Genomic DNA, 19,954 nt, shown 5'->3' with positions numbered 1-19,954 from the left:
AGCTTATTTAATCCTACCCCTTTTCATACCATAGCAATTTTCTCCTATTTCTTTGTTCTCTGTAACAGAACAATAAATAAATAATATACTCCTTTACCATGAATTGATTAACATTGACCCCAACTTAAACAAGTTGAAAAACGTATTCGGGTGTCACCATTTAGTGGTCAATTGCACGGAATATGTACTGTACTGTGCAATCTACTAATAAAAGTCTCAATCAATCAATCAATCAATCAACCATAGTAAGTAAACAAAGATGAAATGCATAAATAATCTTTATCTCAAAAAGAAAAAAGGGTTCAAGATGTTCATAATAATTCTTGTTCTGTGTACTTTGTGAACACTTGTAGTTTGAACATGTCAGGCTTGTCCCTGGCAGTTTGGTCATGTTTTAGTTTTTCCTCTGTGTCTGTCTTTATTTCCTGTCAGCGCTCTTATTTTGTCTTTATTTCCTGCTTGTATCCCTGAGTGCTTTTTCCCCTCAGCTGTGGCTGATTGGCACCTGGCCACACCTGGTGTCAATCAGCCAGCTACTATTTAGTCCTGTTTTGCCCTCCAGTCAGTGCTGGAGTATTGTCGCTAATGATTGTCAATGTCATTAATACTTGTCGTTGTAGCTGTGTCTACTTCTGTTCACTCTGCTCATGTCATAGTTCCTTCGTGTCACAGTAAGTGTTTTTTTCTTTCTTCTCCAGTCAGTGCTGGAGTATTGTCGCTAATGATTGTCAATGTCATTAATACTTGTCGTTAGTGATGGGTTCATGAGGCGTCATGAAGCGTTTCGACACATTGCAAAACTGTATTGATACTGTGTTGATACTGTGTCACTAAATACTGACATCTGCTGGACATTAAAAATCCCTACAGGCAACCTATGGACCGACTCAACTGACACTGATTTTATGACCTAGTACAGTGGTTCTCAAATGGGGGTACACGTACCCCTGGGGGTACTTGAAGGTATGCCAAGGGGTACGTGAGATTTTTTTTTAATATTCTAAAAATAGCAAAAATTCAAAAATCCTTTATAATAATATTTATTGAATAATACTTCAACAAAATATGAATGTAAGTTCATAAACTCAGTGAAGCACAAGCTCAGGTTTGTCACTAAGATTTCTGTCAAAAAGAACTGTGAAAAGAAATGCAATATTCAGTGTTGACAGCTAGATTTTTTGTGGACATGTTCCATAAATATTGATGTTAAAGATTTTTTTTTTGTGTGAAGAAATGTTTAGAATTAAGTTCCTGAATCAAGATGGATCTCTAATACAATCCCCAAAGAGGGCACTTTAAGTTGATGATTACTTCTATGTGTATAAATCTTTATTTATAATTGAATCACTTGTTTATATTTCAACAAGTTTTTAGTTATTTGTATATCTTTTTTTCCAAATAGTTCAAGAAAGACCACTACAAATGAGCAATATTTTGCACTGTTATACAATTTAATAAATCAGAAACTGATGACATAGTGCTGTATTTTACTTCTTTGTCTTTTTTTTTCAACCAAAAATGCTTTGCTCTGATTAGGGGGTACTTGAATTTAAAAAAAAATCACAGGGGGTACATTGCTGAAAAAAGGTTGAGAACCACTGACCTAGTATATACAATAATATAAACCAAGTCATTGTATTTCATTTAGGATTATTTCATAACTTCATTTAAATAAAAATATATTTTTTGTCTTTTTTAGATACAGTCAATAAATAATGTGAACATGTATCATAACATGGAAATCTAAGAGAACGTGTTGTGAATGAGGATGCTTGTGGACCTGGAAATTATTATTTTTTTTTTTTTACACATTTTTATTAAAAAAAAACAGTTTTTCCAACGTATTCAATTTTAGACGCTTTCTCTTCTTAGTTATTATTTCTCCGGCTGTAGAAAAGACCCGCTCACAGGGCACAGAGGAGGCGTCAGTGCGACACAGTTCGCGTATCGGTCACGTGACCAAAACAGCTCATGATCGGTCACGTGACTTTCTAAAAGCGGTACGCGCACCGACACAGGGTTTCGCTCTATGAGCTCGACGCATGCGCCGATGCATCGGTGTTGCCGGACCCATCACTACTTGTCGTTGTAGCTGTGTCTACTTCTGTTCACTCTGCTCATGCCATAGTTCCTTCGTGTCACAGTAAGTGTTTTTTTCTTTCTTGTCCACAGTTAGCCTTTGTGCTAGTTTTTGTTCATAGCCAAGTTTGTTCTCCGCCTTGGGCGCACCTTTTGTTTGTACCCTTTTGTTTGTTCTTGTTTTAGTGTTAAATTAAATCATGTTTTCCTGCACCAAGCCTGCCGTCTCTGCATCTTGGGGTTTGTCACCTACACCATGTGACAGAATACTCCAGCCTCCAAACACAAATCCCGCAGAGACTTCGATGGCGGAGAGGCTTGACAGGATTCTTGGGATAATAGCTAAATTTAAAGAAAAATTCAGCCGCTTTTCAAGCCCTCTCCCACCCACCCCTGTCGTCTGTGGGCCTATCTGGGGACGTCTGGGATCCGTCCCTTGAGGGGGGGCTATGAGTAGCTGTGCAGCTGAGGAGGCACAGCTACTCCTCACACAAGTGGGTCTGCAACAGACGCCACCATGCAGTCCGGTGGGCCGGCAGACGCCATCATCTCCGGTGGGTCTGCAACCTACGGCGCCATCATCTCCGGTGGGTCTGCAACCTACGGCGCCATGATCTCCGGTGGGTCTGCAACCTACGGCGCCATCATCTTCGGTGGGTCTGCAACCTATGGCGCCATCATCTCCGGTGGGTCTGCAACCTACGGCGACATCATCTTCGGTGGGTCTGCAACAGACGGCGCCATCTTCCTCTACGGTGGACCAGCAGGGGTCGCCACCATCCTCTCCGGTGGACCAGCAAGGGTCGCCATCACCCTCTCCGGTGGGCCAGCACGGGTCGCCATCACCCTCTCCGGTGGGCCAGCACGGGTCGCCACCACCCTCTCCGGTGGGCCAGCACGGGTCGCCACCACCCTCTCCGGTGGGCCAGCACGGGTCGCCACCACCCTCTCCGGTGGGCCAGCACGGGTCGCCACCACCCTCTCCGGTGGGCCAGCACGGGTCGCCACCACCCTCTCCGGTGGGCCAGCACGGGTCGCCACCACCCTCTCCGGTGGGCCAGCACGGGTCGCCACCACCCTCTCCGGTGGGCCAGCACGGGTCGCCACCACCCTCTCCGGTGGGCCAGCACGGGTCGCCACCACCCTCTCCGGTGGGCCAGCAGAGGGCGCCACCATACTCTTGTCGGCCACGGATGTGGTCGTTTCACGGGCGACCGCCTCGCCAATTGCGGCGGCGTTCAACTCGCCTTCGCCACCTGACTTTTCCCCGCTGGTTACGGGGACACCTGGCCTGGCGGCCCACCACCTTGTCCTCCCTCCACCCTCCCGTGACTTTGGACTGTTTTTTGGGGGGGTGAGGGTGATGAGTCAAATGCAGAGGATAATCTCACCACACCTAGTGTATGTGTGACTATCATGGGTACTTTAACTTTAACTTTTTAAAAATATTTTTGGTCACTGTAAAATTACACACAGTTTGAACAGTAACATTGTGTTTAAAAATGTAATCAAGTGATTATTTAACATACCACTAGCAGTACACATGCCACAGTTTAAGAATCACTGGCCTCGTGTCTAAGATGTCATTAGCGTTGCATTTTAACTTGCAGTAGTTATCATAATCAGGTCGGTTACTGATACTATAATTTGTAATGTTCATGTAATGTTTTTGCTTCACTTTCATTTGTACTTTGTAATACTTTTTGAAAAACATTTAATTTGTCTTTATTTTTACTTCATTGTTTTTTGCTCATTTATTTTCAACATAATTGCCCTCCATAAACCCCCAGCATATATTTTCCAGAAGGAAAAAGAAAGGCGTAAATATTAGATTATTCTGTGCAATACTAAGAAAATATTGTTGAAGTTAAGTGTTTTATGTTGAATAAAATTGTGAAAAAATTGCAATGTTACTCCACAAAGAGTTGGATGTTGTTTTGATATATTTGATAATCGAGCAATAAATGTTAAAAAATGTAAAATATTTTCAAATTTCTTTATTACACTAATTTAAATTTTTTACCACATGAACACACAAAAGTAACAATTGGTAACGTAAAGTACTGGTATCGATTTCCCAGGTACCAGGAACTGGTACCAAACCTATTTAAATGCGAACAGTATCCATCTCTACTCACTATTACTACATTTACATCTTATTTTTTCCAACTGACTGTTTACACTGCGAATAAAGAATTATCTTTATGAGATTCCAGTACAAACGCGTATATTTGGGAGGGTTCTCATTTTTTATGGCTGTTAAGTAGAGGCAACACGCACTTGATCGGCGTGGATCTACGTTATTTAAATTTGTCAACTCACTTACGTAAACAACTTATGATATGTACGTAACAAATAAGCAAACACACCACAGCGTCAATTCCAGTCCTGTAACAATTGCTATTTCTTCGGAATCAAATTATATATTCATATATTACATTATTTGTGCACTATTCATTCATTCATTTTTCATTTATTTCAGGCAATGACATAAAAAAAAAAAAAGTACAAAGTTGACAACACATAATAATATAGTGCAAAAGGTAATGTACAGTATGTAATGCATGATTGTCCAGTTTTGCCTGAAAGGGAGTGAGAAGAAGATAACTTATTTAATCCCACCCCCAGTTCTCCTATTGAATGCACTGAAAATTTGACCACAAAAAAAAAAGACTTTTCTCACGGAAACTGGATGTTGTGATTAAGTATCCGCTTTCGCTGGCTGGCTGACCCTTAATTATGCACGCACACGAATGACGTAGCTCGCCCAAAGCTGACGAAAAAGTCGTATTCGGGTCACATTCACTGAAGTCACATTTGAAAGGATCAGAATCCAATGGGATTCAGACTACCTCCTGATGTGGCCTGAATCTGATGCCAAAAGATCAGATTTGAAGCACTTCGTAGTGTTAAAAATGTAAAAAAAAATCCGATCTGTGTCACTTGAGGGCAAAAAAAATCTAATTTGGTGTGCAGTGTAAACAGGGCCCGACTGTATTGACACTGCACTGATACTGTTTTAGTGTCTCATAATAATTATCTGATGGATTTAAAAAAGTCACTACATTTGACCTACATATAAAATTAACAAGTCATTTTTGTGTATGAAGGATATGGCAAAGGGCCCACATTTTAGTCCAAAAACGGACTTTACCGTACAGTATATGTTTTTTGTGCCACTTCTACGGACATGTAAAATATGTGCTTTGGCTCAATAGATTTTGGGAAATACTCAAAACCGTACAAAGGGGGAGCCGTTCACATTAGGTATGCACATGCTACAAGATGGAAATGTTCTGCTAGTTGGTCAGATTTTCACATAATGTACACTCTTTACTAGTACTATGTTTGTCTTCTGCTAATTACAGCACAAAAGCAAATGGGCATATTGTAAGAACCAATGAGAACATCAGTTTTCTGAAGATAGATGGCGCTCTACAAGCCACTGGTGGGCTTCCATCCAGCAGCCACAGAGACTGCATGAGGCAGATTGCCATAGAACATTTCTGGGGTCACTCAATCTTCTTCTGTCTGCATATTGCTGCTGAGAGATTCATACTTGGGAGCAGGGGTTCTGGCTGCAGTCCTTATTTGGTTTGATTCATGGGCGCCATGTCGCCACCGCAAAATCAAAGCTCAGACCCAGAATGTGATCTGGAGCACAAACATGCTCCGAGCGAAGAACAATAACAGGAATATTTCACACAATTGTGGTTGTTACTGATCCAGCAACTTTCTCCGTGCTCTCTTGCAACATGTGGATGTATACAGTACACTTTATGACCACATCATTAAGTACACTCATGGAATCTTATGCAACACAAAATCAGCAAGGTTTTCATTTACCAATAAGTTTATTACATAACATAATTAGTAACTCTAAATCTGATAATTCACTTATTGAAGTACTTAAAATATGTACTTGCTCATCTGAGGGAACTTTATTTTTGTACAAGGTTCCTAAGCCAAAGATGACTCATTTGAGTAACAGAACTAAAAGTAACAGCAAGAAAGTAAACACCACAAAATATTTTTCTAAGTAAAACAAAATAAATTATTCTGGTTTTAACCCACCCTTGTTGTAATTGAAATGTATTTGAATGTACAGAAAAATAAAATAACTAAGTAGGAACAAATAAAATAAAAAATATCACTGACTGAATAATTTTTAGAAAGTGGGGTTAAGCAAGATAGTTTAAAATATCCATCCATCTTCTTCCACTTATCTGAGGTTGGGTCGCGGGGGCAGCAGCCTAAGCAGGTAAGCCCAGGCTTACCTCTCCCCAGTCACTTTGTCCAGCTCCTCCCGGGGGATCCCAGGCCAGCCGGGAGACATACCGTATTTTTCGGACTATAAGTCGCAGTTTTTTTCATAGTTTGGCCGGGGGTGCGACTTATACTTAGGAGCGACTTATGTGTGAAATTATTAACACATTAGCGTAAAATATCAAATAATATTATTTAGCTCATTCACGTAAGAGACTAGACGTATAAGATTTCATGGGATTTAGCGATTAGGAGTGACAGATTGTTTGGTAAACGTATAGCATGTTCTATATGTTATATTTATTTGAATGACTCTTACCATAATATGTTACGTTAACATACCAGGCACGTTCTCAGTTGGTTACTTATGCCTCATATAACGTTCAGCCGGTTGTTCACTATTCCTTATTTATTTTAAATTGCCTTTCAAATGTCTATTCTTGGTGTGGGGTTTTATCAAATAAATTTCCCCCAAAAATGCGACTTATACTCATACTTGCCAACCTTGAGACCTCCGATTTCGGGAGGGCGTGGTCGGGGGTGGGGCGGGGGGCGTGGTTGGGGTGGGGGCGTGGTTAAGAGGGGAGGAGTATATTTACAGCTAGAATTCACCAAGTCAAGTATTTCATATATATCTAAGAAATACTTGACTTTCAGTGAATTCTAGCTATATATATATATATATATATATATATATATATATTTATTTATTTTATTATATATATATATGTATATATAAATAAAAGAAATACTTGAATTTCAGTGTTCATTTATTTACACATATACACACACATAACACTCATCTACTCATTGTTGAGTTAAGGGTTGAATTGTCCATCCTTGTTCTATTCTCTGTCACTATTTTTCTAACCATGCTGAACACCCTCTCTGATGATGCATTGATGTGTGGCACGCACAAAAGTGCTTTCATCAAATGCATTAGAGTCTGGAATCTTCCATCTCTCCCTAGCATGGCCCAAAACCGGTCAATCTTTGCTTCCTAAGGAAGATCTTCAGTGCCAAGCACTTGGTAGTCCACTACTTCTTCCCGGAGGCTATTCAGGTCCAATCGCAGCTGCGGCTTGGAACTTACAAGCTGTTATGAGAGTAGCGTATGCGTGTGTGTGGCCCTTTAATAGGTGAGCATGTGAGTGTGTGGGCGAGAGAAGAGAGGGAGCGGTAGCGTGAGTGCGGGCGGGGACTAGTTTGTTTTGTGTTGGATTGGCTGTGTGCAAGCAATCAATAAAGCAAGATTTGCAACTAATCGCCGGACTCAGGCAGGAAAGGTGCAACAAAGCGTATTTCTTCATCTTACTCGTCATCGGCTGTATCTTCCTCGTTCTTCTGCTTCGTCTCCTTGTTGTGTGCGCAGTTGTGCACTGCACTCTCTAAAAGCCGTATATATGTTATAGATGGCAGTATTGTCCTGTTTAAGAGTGTCACAACATTACTGTTTACGGCAGACGAACTGCTTTACGGTAGACAAAAAACGTGACTGCTGCTGTTGTGTGTTGTTACCGCGCTGGGAGGACATTAATGAAACTGCCTAACAATAAACCCACATAAGAAACCAAGAACTCGCCCTCGATCATTCTACAGTTATAATGTGATTGGGCAGGCACACTGTTTATATCGTGGGAAAGCTGACTCAGGTCCGCATGGAGCTGGAGGGGGCGTGGCCTCCAGCTCCGCCTGAATTTCGGGAGATTTTCGGGAGAAAATTTGTCCCGGGAGGTTTTCGGGAGAGGCGCTGAATTTCGGGAGTCTCCCGGAAAATCCGGGAGGGTTGGCAAGTATGCTTATACTCCAGTGCAACTTATATATGTTTTTTTCCTTCTTTATTATGCATTTTCGGCCGGTGCGACTTATACTCCGGAACGACTTATAGTCCGAAAAATACGGTAGTCTCCCCAACGTGTTCTGGGTCTTCCCCGTGGCCTCCGACCGATTGGACGTGCCCTTAACACCTCCCTAGAGAGGCGTCCGGGGGGCATCCTGACCAGATGCCCGAACCACCTCATCTGGCTTCTCTTGAAGGGGAGGAGCAGCGGCTTTACTTTGAGCTCCACCCGGATGGCAGAGCTTCTCACCCTATCTCTAAGGGAGATCCCCGCCTCCTGACGGAGGAAACTCCTTTCGGCCGCTAGTACTTGTGATTTAGTCCTTTCGGTCATAACCCAAAGCTCATGACCATGGGTGAGGATGGGAACCTAGATCAACCGGTAAATTAAGAGCCTTGCCTTCCGGCTCAGCTCCTTCGTCACCACGACAGATCGATGCAGGGTCCGCATCACTGCAGACGCCGCAACGATCCACCTGTCGAACTCTTGATACACTCTTCCCTCACTCCGAGGTACTTGAACTCCTCCACTTGGGGAAAGATCTCCTCCCCATCCCAGAGATGGCACTCCAACATTTTCCGGGCAAGAACCATGGACACGGACTTGGAGGTACTTATTCTCATCCCAGTCACTTCACACTTGGCTGCGAACCAATCCAGTGAGGGCTGAAGATCCTAGCCAGATGAAGCCATAAGGACCACATCATCTGCAAAAAGCAGACACCTAATCCTACATCTACCAAACCGGACCCACCAACGCCCTGACTGCGCCTAGAAACTCTGTCCATAAAAGTTATGAACAGAATCTGTGACAAAGGGCAGTCCTGGCAATGTACAACCCTTACTGGAAACGGGTCCGACTTACTGCTGGCAATGCGGACCAAGCTCAGGCAGGATCATACAGGGAGCGGACCGCCACAATCAGATGGTCCGATACACCATACACTCTGAGCACACTCCACAAGACTTCCCGAGGGACACGGTCGAAGGCCTTCTCCAAGTCCACAAATCACATGTAGACTGGTTGGGCAAACTCCCATGCACCCTCAAGAACCCTGCCGACAGTATATATCTGGTCCACAGTTCCACAAATACCACACTGCTCCTGAATCCGAGGTTCGACTATTCGGGGTAGCCTCCTCTCCAGTAAACTTCAATAGACCTTACCGGGAAGGCTGAGGAGTGTGACTTCACGATAGTTGAAACACACCCTTCTGTTTCCCTTCTTAAAGAGAGGAACCGCCGCCACCTCAGTCTGCCAATCCAGAGGCACCGTCCCTGATGTCCACACAATGCTGCAGAGTCTTGTCAACCAAGACAGCATCCAGAGCCATAAGAAACTCCGGGCGGATCTCATCCAGCCGAGGTAGTTTTTTAACTACCTCGGCAACCTCAGCCCCAGAAATAGGAAAGCCCATCACAGATTCCCCAGGCACTGCTTCCTCATAGAAGACTTGTTGGTGGGATTGAGGAGGTTTTCAAAGTATTCCCTCCACCGATCCACAACGTCCTGAGTCAAGGTCAGCAGCACATCATCCCCACCATATACGGTTATATTATATTGTATTAATAAATATGTCATCAGATCCATGTGTAGGACAGTTTACTTTATTAAAAAAAAAAACGTTAGTTCATTTTATCACGCATTTTACATTTGATTTTCTGGGTTCCCAAATGGCACATGTTTAATGTAATTGCCATGAACAATCTCCACAAACTTAGTCCCTCCAGGATTTTCTGCGGTTGTTGCAACCTAAAATGCTTCGTCTTTTTTTCGTAAGTTGCGGCAAATGCCAATTTTTGGGAGGATTTTTTTACAACATTGAATCAACTTGTGATTCTATGAATTTGTTATGAATGTTTTAGGTATTGCTTTAACTTTAACTTCAAAAAGCAGAGGATTTCAACAAAAAATGGAAAACAAATAATGTAGTGATTTTTTACTCCTTTTACACCGCACATATTTCAAAGTCGACACTAGATGGCAGTAAAAGCACTTAATTACTATACTATTTAAATGGTTTTTTAACAAATAATAGTAATATTTACAATTACTGCCCATTGTCTGCTCTGCCATCCACAAGTTGCTGACATTCTCCGTGTATGTTTTATGATTTAAAAGTGTTTGTCCATCTTACACATTCATTTATTTTTATTTTGTTATTATTCATTATCATTATCAATAGCGCTATTTCTATTGCTCAATTTGTAGCGTAATAATGTTCATTGTATTTTCTGTATTATTTATTTCACTAACTGCTTCTTTGCTATCATGTTTACTATCATATTTGTACATATCCTATTTGCTGATGTTGTTATTGTTGTGATTGCTGTTGTTGTTTTTGTCTCTCTGTCTTATCCCCCTCTTGTCCCCACAATTTCCCCCTCTGTCTACCTTTTCTTCTATTTCTGTGCCCGCCTGCTCCGGCCCGGCTGCACCAAATTATAATATAAATACATGTAATAAAGTCAAATACAAATAAGGCAACAAGAGAAGTATCCCACCCTTCTCTTTTGTAAAGTAAATCTGAACAGCCGATATGGGCATCTACATCAGGAAAAAATAAATAAAAAAAACATTAATTTATGTTCCAACACATTTACTCCCGCCTGTTAGGAGCATTTGTGAACTGTTGAGAGTGATCTATTGCGTTGATTTTTGTAGGTAAATGAGAGCTGATGAGAGATTATCATCACAATGTATCCCATTAGGTTGAGTTTTTTCTTGCCCTTATGTGGGATCTGTACCGAGGATGTCGTTGTGGCTTGTGCAGCCCTTTGAGACACTTGTGATTTAGGGCTATATAAATAAACTTTGATTGATTGATTGATTGATAACAATTGGGTTGAGTACTAAAGAGTTGATGTGTTGTTACCGTACATGTTGTTGCTCCTGCTTCGTCTACACAAGAAACAAACATACCTTTTGATTAGACAATTGACGTGCGCGTTTGAGTGCCGCTCAGAGACAAATACTATTGACGAAAATGACGCTGATTGGCTAAAACGTGTGGGGAAGTTGCAGGGATTGGTTGAAATTGCATGACCTGGTGTGATGGCGACATTGTGAATTCCTGGAAGGACTGGAAACTATGAATAATTTGAACAAATACACATGTAAACAAAGACGCTATTAGAATGTGTTATATTCTATTATGGGGGAATTATGAAGCATTTAAGTGGAATTAAAGGTGTGTGCCTGTTTTTGTCTGTCAGTTTTATACATGTTTGCAAGAGAACATACACAACTAGAATTTGCAACTCCGGGAGGCCGGAGCGCGTGAGTGGAACTGCAATGCTTAAATGTCCAGGGTGAGTGGAGTGTGTGGATGTTCGTATGGTTCGAATAAGTTGAGAAATGTGGGATATGAAGAGGTTTGTGTATTGAACATTCATTTTCAATAGGAGGAAATTCCTGGTAATTTCACGTAATCAAGGAATTTTCAGAAATGGGAAACATGATGGGTTGAATATCCAGGGTGTGGATGGTGGAACGGTTCAAATGGGATGACAAATGTGGGATATGCAGTCGATTGTATAATGCCCATTCATTGTCAATGGGAGAAAAATACGGGAAATTACGAGAAAACTTGGAATGTTTTGCGTTCGATATATCGAAAGAGTAGTGTGGGTGGATGGTTGAATTCGCATTTAAAGTGAACATTATCACAATCTCAGAAGGGTTAAAACCATTAAAAATCAGTTCCCAGTGGCTTATTTTATTTTTCAAAGTTTTTTTCAAAATTTTACCCATCACGCAATATCCCTAAAATAAAGCTTCAAAGTGCCTGATTTTAACTCTCGTTATATACACCCGTCCATTTTCCTGTTACGTCACACAGTGATGCCAATACAAACAAACATGGCGGATAGAACAGCAAGATATGGCGACATTAGCTCGGATTCAGTCTCGAATTTCAGCGGTTTAAGCGATTCAACAGATTACGCATGTATTGAAACGGATGGTTGTAGTGTGGAGGCAGGTAGCGAAAACGAAATTGAAGAAGAAACTGAAGCTATATCGGTTTGAACCGTATGCAAGCGAAACCGACGAAAACGACACAACAGCCAGCGACACGGGAGAAAGCGAGGACGAATTCGGCGATCGCCTTCTAACCAACGATTGGTATGTGCTTGTTTGGCATTAAAGGAAACTAACAACTATGAACTAGGTTTACAGCATATGAAATACATTTGGCAACAACATGCAATTTGAGAGTGCAGACAGCCCAGTTTTCATCAATTAATATATTCTGTAGACATACCCTCATCCGCTTGCAGATTTCTTTGATTTTATCGTTGGAAATACATCTGCTTTGAGTGTCGCAGGATATCCACACATTCTTGCCATTTGTGTCGTAGCATAGCTTTCGTCGGTAAAGTGTGCGGAACAAACGTCCAATTTCTTGCCACTTTCGCATCTTTGGGCCACTGGTGCAACTTGAATCCGTCCCTGTTCGTGTTGTTACACCCTCCGACAACACACCGACGAGGCATGATGTCTCCAAGGTACGGAAAACAGTCGAAAAAACGGAAAATAACAGAGCTGATTTGACTCGCTGTTTGTAATGTGTTTGAGAAAATGGCGGATTGCTTCCCGATGTGACGTCACAACGTGACGTCATCGCTCCGAGAGCGAATAATAGAAAGGCGTTTAATTCGCCAAAATTCACCCATTTAGAGTTCGGAAATCGGTTAAAAAAATATATGATCTTTTTTCTGCAACATCAAGGTATATATTGACGCTTACATAGGTCTGGTGATAATGTTCCCCTTTAAAAATTGCGCAAACTTTGGAGAATTTAGGGCATTGTAAAACTATGAATACGTCCATTCATTTGAATGGGAATTTGGGGAAAACCGGGAATCTTTGAAAATATTGATACTAGCATGATATGATATGAATGGGTTGGTGTTGGATTTTTCTAGAATTGGTTGAAAAATGTTGACGTAGTAACAGTTTGAATTGAGAATGGGTATTTCGGAATTCATGGAATTTCGTGAAACCTAGGAATGTGTACGTAAAAAGTTAAAGTTAAGTTAAAGTACCAATGATTGTCACACACACACTAGGTGTGGCGAAATTTGTCCTCTGCATTTGACCCATCCCCTTGTTCACCCCCTGGGAGGTGAGGGAAGCAGTGAGCAGCAGCGGTACCACGCCCGGGAATCATTTTTGGTGATTTAACCCCCAATTCCAACCCTTGATGCTGAGTGCCAAGCAGGGAGGTAATGGGTCCCATTTTTATAGTCTTTGGTAGTTAACTTCTGTTGTCCAAACTAAAAGGAATGTTTTGAAGGTGGAATGGTCAAAAACGGTTGAAAAATGTGGACTTTGTAAACTTTCCAGGAAGACGTAAAATAGGGCTTTGGAATTTTTATTAACTTAGAAAATGGTAGTTTGATAGTCCAAAGTGAGATTAGTGTGTGGATGGTGAAACGGTTCGAATCGGTGGAGAAATGTGGGAATTGTGCAAGTTCAAAAAATGGCCCATTAATTTTCTTTTTTTGGGGGGTGGAGGGGAGCTCACGTTTCCCGGTCGAGCCGAACGTTTTGTTACTGGAACGGTTCGGATCGGATGAAAACTCTGGGCTGTGGAGCGCGCCATGTTGGCGGAATAGTAATAATAAAATAGACGATTTTTGAGCATGCTTGGGCATTCACACATATATAATTGGGTGTCAGGTGAGTGTTTAAGACAATGACGTAATCCCACCGTGGTAGTTGCGTCTATCCAGGCCATAAATTGATAGTTTTGATACTCTTAATTATACAAACATTTTCAGTTTTCCTCCACAGACCGGCTCAGAGAGCAAATACGACAGCAGCGGCATTCAAGAGGTGAAGATTTAAAGCTGGGCAAATATTGACTACTACAGGGAACTACTCTTATGTAACCTCCACCTGTTTTCTCACAGCCAACACAACCCTGGAAGTGAGATTTAAGTGGGGGGGGGGGGGACAGCAGGGTCTTAGGATCCATGGAGGACATATTGACTCCATTCACACAAACACATTAGTATTGTGATGGCGTCGTGAATATGTATGACTTTTGGAGAAAGACGCACAGGCCCGGGCCAGACAGCATCAGACAATAAGGATGAAGGGAGGAGCTGAGAAAAGGGGATGTGCCTAGAACATGGGAGGAGCTGAGAAGAGGAGACATTTATGTGATAGACCATGCGGCTCTTAAGCGCCGCCCTAGTGGCTCTCTGGAGCTTTTTCAAAAATGTATGAAAAATGGAAAAAGATGAGGGGAACATTTTTTTTGTTTGTTTTAATATGGTTTCCGTAGGAGGACAAACATGACGCAAACCTCCCTAATTGTTATAAAGCACACTGTTTATATTAAACATGCCTCACTGATTCGAGTATTTGGCGAGCGCCGTTTTGTCCTACTAATTTTGGCGGTCCTTGAACTCACCGTAGTTTGTTTACATATATAACTTTCTCCGACTTTCTAGGACGTGTTTTATGCCACTTCTTTTTCTGTCTCATTTTGTCCACCAAACTTTTAACGATGTGCATGAATGCACAAAGGTGAGTTTTGTTGATGTTATTGACTTGTGTGGAGTGCTAATCAGACATATTTGGTCACTGCATGACTGCAAGCTAATCGATGCTAACATGCTATTTAGGCTAGCTATATGTACATATTGCATCATTATGCCTCGTTTGTAGGTATATTTGAGGTCATTTAGTTTCCTTTAAGTCATCTTAATTCAATTTGTATCTCATGACACACTATCTGTATGTAATATGGCTTTTAATTTTTTGCGACTCCAGACAGATTTGTTTTTGTATTTTTGGTCCAATATGGCTCTTTCAACATTTTGGGTTGCCGACCCCTGTGATAGACAGAGGGCCACAAACATTTTTGTTTGCACCACAGGAACTTGTCAAGGATTCAATTCAAGGATTCAATTCAAGGATTCAATTCAAGGAACTTTGTCGTCATACGAGTGTAACGGACCATGTGTACGTTAGTAAACCTCACGCCTTCCGCCCGAATGCAGCTGAGATAGGCTCCAGCACCCCCTGAGACCCTAAAAAGGGACAAGCGGTAGAAAATAGATGGATGGATGGGTCTATTTAAAGGCCTACTGAAATGCGATTTTCTTATTTAAACAAAGATAGCAGGTCCATTCTATGTGTCATACTTGATCATTTCGCGATATTGCCATATTTTTGCTGAAAGGATTTAGTAGAGAACATCGACGATAAAGTTCGCAACTTTTGGTCGCTGATAAAAAAGCCTTGCCTGTACCGGAAGTAGCAGACGAGTAGCGCGTGACGTCACAGATTGTGGAGCTCCTCACATCTGCACATCGTTTACAATCATGGCCACCAGCAGCGAGAGCGATTCGGACTGAGAAAGTGACGATTTCCCCATTAATTTGAGCGAGGATGAAAGATTTGTGGATGAGGAAAGTGAGAGTGAAGGACTAGAGGGCAGTGGGAGCGATTCAGATAGGGAAGATGCTGTGAGAGGCGGGTGGGACCTGATATTCAGCTGGGAATGACTAAAACAGTAAATAAACACAAGACATATATATACTCTATTAGCCACAACACAACCAGGCTTATATTTAATATGCCACAAATTAATCCCGCATAACAAACACCTCCCCCCTCCCGTCCATATAACCCGCCAATACAACTCAAACACCTGCACAACACACTCAATCCCACAGCCCAAAGTACCGTTCACCTCCCCAAAGTTCATACAGCACATATATTTCCCCAAAGTCCCCAAAGTTACGTACGTGACATGCACATAGCGGCACGCACGTACGGGCAAGCGATCAAATGTTTGGAAGCCGCAGCTGCATGCGTACTCACGGTACCGCGTCTGCGCATCCAACTCAAAGCCCTCCTGGTAAGAGTCTCTGTTGTCCCAGTTCTCCACAGGCCAATGGTAAAGCTTGACTGTCATCTTTCGGGAATGTAAACAATGAAACACCGGCTGTGTTTGTGTTGCTGCAGTCGGCCGCAATACACCGCTTCCCACCTACAGCTTTCTTCTTCGCTGTCTCCATTGTTCATTGAACAAATTGCAAAAGATTCACCAACACAGATGTCCAGAATACTCTGGAATTTTGCGATGAAAACAGACGACTTAATAGCTGGCCACCATGCTGTCCCAAAATGTCCTCTACAATCCGTGACGTCACGCGCTGACGTCATCATACCGAGACGTTTTCAGCAGGTTATTTCGCACAAAATTTAAAATTACACTTTAGTAAGCTAACCCGGCCGTATTGGCATGTGTTGCAATGTTAAGATTTCATCATTGATATATGAACTATCAGACTGCGTGGTCGGTAGTAGTGGGTTTCAGTAGGCCTTTAAGCAGCATTTATATGAGATATAATTGTGAATGTGACAGGGAGAACTAACAATAGATGGCAAGTTCTACATTCCTGTATCGTAACACAACCAATGATGTCCAAAATGAAAACATTAGAAGCCCCATGTCAAAATGCATTTACCACGGTCCCATAATAACTCCCGCTAATCACTTGAGTAATGTCTCCAGTGGCACAATGACTCCACTCATGTCCTGTGTCCTAACCAGGGGGCTTGAGGGCAGCCAGGTGATGGTGTGTTGAATTTGGGTGACAGGGCACCCCCGCCAGTCCCCTTTAGATAATCCCCCAGAAAAAGACTGGGCATTTAGAGTGTGATACGCTTAATCCAGGGTGGCCTTGCTGACAAAAGGATCCTGGCACTTCCTCTGGCTTGGGAGCTTCCGCTGATCAAGGGGGGGCCTGGCTGGGCGAGGCGCAAACATGCACCAATAATACGTGTCTGCAGCACAATGGAGGAGATATATAGTTTAGAGGCATGTGATGGTGGACCAAGCCGACACATTAAAAACACATTTTACATACGGGAACAGTTGACATTCTGTTCCAGTGCATGAAACACTGGACCAATGAAGATCAAAACATCTCACGGCCTACTAGGCTTCCTGTCTACAAAGAGGAAGGATCATGCATGGTGGAAAGCGTCTGTGATGCTAGGAACATTGTGAGCACGCATTCATCACATTAGGGATTTGTTTGTCTTCTTAAATGTGGAAAATTATTTTCAGATTTTCATTACTTTGACGGACATTTTAAACGCCAATATAATTCCTCACATTTGTTGTTTACAGTTTTCAGTGTTAAACCCTTACATCTGTACCATATTTTTCAGACGACAAGCTTTGAACCTTACAGCTTATAAAACGGTTAATTATTTAATTATAATAATTTTATAATATAATATATAATTATATTATATTATATATAATTATAATATATATATAATTATATATATATAATAATTATTATTATTAATAATGTTTAATTACGTCGATCGCGAGCTACCAGTCGATCATGGAGTGTGTGTGAACCAATCGCCATCCAGGCATTAAAAAATATAGACCTAAATATTAGCGATCATCAATCTTCACTAAGACATCACCGAGGGTCTTGTGAGATGACGCTGGCTGCAGCGAGCTCATCATTAAGAAAAAATGACCGACAGGAAGGCAAGAAACACCTTTTATTTCAACAGACTCTCGCGTCGTAGCTGCTGTCAAAAACTCTAAAGATGGTGTGGCGCCGTTGGGAGAGTGGCCGTGCCAGCAACCTGAGGGTTCCTGGTTCAATCCCCACCTTCTACCAAGCTCGTCACGTCCATTGTGTCCTTGAGCAAGACACTTCACCCTTGCTCCTGATGGGTCATGGTTAGGGCCTTGCATGGCAGCTCCCGCCATCAGTGTGTGAATGTGTGTGTGAATGGGTGAATGTGGAAATAGTGTCAAAGCGCTTTGAGTACCTTGAAGTACAAGTATAACCCATTTAAAGACCATTTAATTATAGTTTTTCTTTGCTAACGGCCATAATGTATTGTATTCAACAAATAGTTTTTAACACCGACAAGAGTCAAAGACACTAAAAAAAAAAGGTGTGTTCTTGTTTGTTTTATGGCGTCATCTTTTGGACAAGTTAGCTCACTGCACGTGTTGCGGGTTGAATTGTAATTCCTGTTTCGTGCCTTGAACTGATAGTATATCTCATTTTGTCTACTATTTGTGTTCAGTATACCTTTTCTGCCCGAAAGGATTCTTCTTTCATCATGCTAAGCAACGTTTGTAAGTTTTACAATATAACTAAACAAATTCTTACTTAATAAACCGTCCCATGTGTTATGTCTGGGAGTGTTTTTATGCATGCTTGTATGTGCTATCATAATGTAAGCTAAGCTAAACTAGCATCGTTAGCATTAGTAAATTGTTAATGTTAGTAATAATAACTTACAATGGCATTCTTTCTGTGTTGTTTCAGTTTCGTAAATTCACCAAAATGTCACATTGGAGTTATTGAGTCTGTTTAGCTGATTGGAGAGCTCGCTTCCGCAGCTAGTGGGTCCATGACGATGACTTCTGTTTTGTTTGATCAGCTGTTTTACTGCCGCGTGGCACCGGTTGGAAACAATTAAGGTATGTAAATAAAAATGTACACCTTTTTTTGTACTGGTATATATTTGCGGCTTATGGTCCAAAAGGAAAATATATGTAAAAATATATTTTTCTTCTAACATTTGGTATATAGCAGTGCTCTCTATAGCCCAGAAATTATGTTATATTGTACCAGGTTTACTTTTCCTTATGTGGAAAAACACCACAATAAATCAAGGCATTGGCAGTTAAAGGTTGATATTAAGCCAGGGCTAAGGTTCCAAGGCCTGCCATGCTGTGTCATGCAGCATTACGAACACATTACGAACTAGCAGAGTCGTCAGAGTCACTTATTTTGATAGGAAGTATACCACAGCACTAACGAGGCTTTTTTCCACCAAGACTAACTTTTCATGACAGTGCCAGGATAATGTGTGTGTGAGGGACACAGCCTTGTGGTTGAGTCTTAAAATACTGTTGGGAACAAAAAAAACATATTGCAATATTGCACAGTAAATTACTAGCATTCAAATTTGTTGGCATTCAATGAAAGACAACCATTGTTGTGTGAAGTGATGGAAACGTGTGTGTGTGTGTGTGTGTGTGTGTGTGTGTGTGTGTGTGTGTGTGTGTGTGTGTGTGTGTGTGTGTGTGTGTGTGTGAAGCACACCTGATGTGGGAGTGATTCAGTGAGTCCAACCAAGGCCATTCGCCAGCATCCGTGATCTATTCCTGCAGAATTAGCTTGTCCATCAGTGGTAATTCCCAAGGACGTATTCTTGCCCGCTTGATTTTAAAAGGAGAGTTCATGGGTTTGTAGCAGGCAGGTTGGAACCTTAGTAGGAATACTCGGATAGATAGCGGTTTCAAGCAGAGACCTAATCAAAACATGAATGCAACATTAAAAAAAAAAAAAAAAGAAGGTGCATCACTGCTTAGATATGATCCAACAATTATTTAAATAAACAGAGTCCCCTTGTTCAACAGGCATTACATAGCCCTTTATTTGGTTACTAATAAACAATGATTTGATATTTAAAGAAAAACATGTTACCATGAGTATAAATACAAGGCCAGACAGTTAAAGATGTAATAATGTGGTTTATAGGGGTATAACAGTACATGCATTCTGTTTTTGTCTGTACCAACTATGGAGCCTTAGGTTTGCAACAGTTGTGTGCTCATGCTTCAAGTCATTTTAGGAGGGTACATTCAGCATCGCGATACTTCAACATCTCAGCGAGTATGCCTAAAAGGTGATTTAGACAATTTACAACACAGCCCAGCCTTAGACTAGAAGGAGTCATGGCTCGGAGTC

The sequence above is a fragment of the Nerophis lumbriciformis genome, linkage group LG02, assembly GCF_033978685.3.
Source record: "Nerophis lumbriciformis linkage group LG02, RoL_Nlum_v2.1, whole genome shotgun sequence".
Taxonomy (NCBI): Eukaryota; Metazoa; Chordata; class Actinopteri; order Syngnathiformes; family Syngnathidae; genus Nerophis; species Nerophis lumbriciformis.
This window is presented reverse-complemented; position numbering follows the sequence as displayed.